We start from the raw sequence: 2,364 nt of genomic DNA, 5'->3' as shown, positions 1-2,364 counted from the left end.
TTATTTTGGATAGCCATCAAAATTTCATTGTATATATTAATCATTTTATCAAACTAAAAAATATAGACAATGTTTTGAATTTTTGAAATCTTCTTAATTGTGTGAGTGTTACAAGTTTTTTGGGCAATATGAGTAATCAGGCTCGACCGATGGCAAGTGGAATAATAAAATTCTATAAAATAGTATATTTGTAATTTCAGCAATAATAGGTGTAAAGGAAATATACCAATTTAATTTTTAAACGTAAATAATACAAAAGTTTATCACTGTGTATAAGATATATTTTTATTGCAGATATTGTTTTTTAAATTTACGTTGATATATCTTTATTTATTATTAATTTTCATTTATAAAATTTATAATCCAGTAAGTAAGAATAAATACAATAATGACGATTTTGTCTGAATGTAATGGTCGAAATATTTTTCTAAATCCGTGTCTTTTGTGATGATTGTTTGTCGTTTATTCTTCAGTGTGGAAGCGGGGTGAGGAGATAGTTATGATACGATCTGCTTTTTATACATACTTTTGTATTTACATCGTGTAATAGTGTGCTTATCTTCGTGTTGTTATCTCTTGAGGTTTTTTGCTTGGCGTGTTGACTTAATACATCGTTTGAAGGATACTCTACGAAAATAGTATAATAAATGCCAATACAAATATTAGGACAAACAAGAATAAAATGAAAATATAGGAAAACGTATTAATTAATAAACTGATTATTTATTGATAGTGATTAGTTAATTTTGCTGTCCTTAAGTAGGTAATTTCTTACATAAATGGGTATTTATTGTGAAGTTATTTTTTTATAAATATTTCGTCTCTTTTTTTTTTAATACAGAAATATATAAAATTACTCGTGCGCCTGTCAACATGTCAGAGCTGATTTTCTCAAAATTAATTTCTTTTATTTCATATCGCGTATTTAATTGAGCAGGCCTACGGAGAATTTAAAAACATTTTCAATTTATAGCTCTCTAGTTTTATCTGTATTTTTTAAGAGAATTTCAAAAAAATGCATAATTGAAAATATAGAAAAGAGTTTCTGTGTCTTTGTGTTACATTTCAAAAAAATTGACTAAAACAACCCAAACTATTTAATGCTGTTTTCTAACGAATATTTTGCGTATATGGGTATTTTAAAAATTAATTGTAGAGAAACTGAAATGTGTTTTGTTAAATTGCTTCAATCGAGAGTTATCATCCGATTCTAGTAAATGAACTAAAATGCACACGTTAACATCTAGAAATTTTAGGAAATTAATGATAGTCTATCTATAAAATGTAGGCTTTTTAATAATTCTTGCATATGCATGTTGAAATGTGCGTTATCCTTCTGCTGATCCATGATCTATTTATTCATAACAGTCTATCCTAAACATGGAACATTAATGTTGTTATGACGCGATTGATAATAAACTGTTTATTTATATATTTATACGTTTCCAAAACCTCCAACGTGTTTAATAACATTGTTTTTCGTTATTAGATAATTCCGAAATTTTGTATGTATATTTGTTCGGGTGTTTGTAAGGACAAATAATTTCGCTACGAAAAATCCTTTTTTGACATTTTAATGGAGTCAAAAAACTTGGATCATGTTTTGGCAAGTACCTACAATTTATTTGAAAATTCACTTGGAAAAATAATTGTGTACCTGTCGTCATGGCAAATCTGTGTTGTTCGGTGTAGTACCCACAATTTTTTTATACCTAACAATTCCTATTCGCAAAATATTTGCGAACATTAATTGTTATAAAAATAAAAAATGGGATTTCATCATACTGTAGAATTTAGCCGAGCGTATTGCTCATCCTTTTCTCTCCGAATGCTCACTCCCTTTACTTGAACGGTATTACAGTACCTACTGTTGTCTTAACTTAGCAATTAATTAAAAGTTTGCTTTAAAAATGAAAACGTCATTTTTGGACAAATCAAAAAACCTAAAAACTTTGAAAAAAGCCTCAAACTAGAAGCGAAACATTGGTTTTGTTATAATAAATTTTTTTGCCCCTGATTATTTTATAATATAGTGGTGAACTATTAAAAACTTTTCTGAAACTTTTTATCTTTACTTAATATCAGATTAAGAAATTTTAATATGCAATACCTAAGTGCAGTTATTAATAGTTTACAACTAATCGTGCTCCTTTTAAAATTTTGTGAAACATTTTTTATCCATATTTGTAATTCTAATTTTCTTTCTATTTTAAGATAGTTATTAAAGCACCAATAGCATTTACGAATAAAAAATCTTACTATTTTTACTTAATGTGGGGGTAGATATATTTATATATATATATGAAAAAGAGTTTACTGTTTATTAAAGATTTAATCATAATTCGCTCAATTATTTTAAATTTC

This window comes from Agrilus planipennis, unplaced genomic scaffold (assembly GCF_000699045.2).
Source record: "Agrilus planipennis isolate EAB-ADULT unplaced genomic scaffold, Apla_2.0 scaffold62, whole genome shotgun sequence".
Classification (NCBI taxonomy): domain Eukaryota; kingdom Metazoa; phylum Arthropoda; class Insecta; order Coleoptera; family Buprestidae; genus Agrilus; species Agrilus planipennis.
This window is presented reverse-complemented; position numbering follows the sequence as displayed.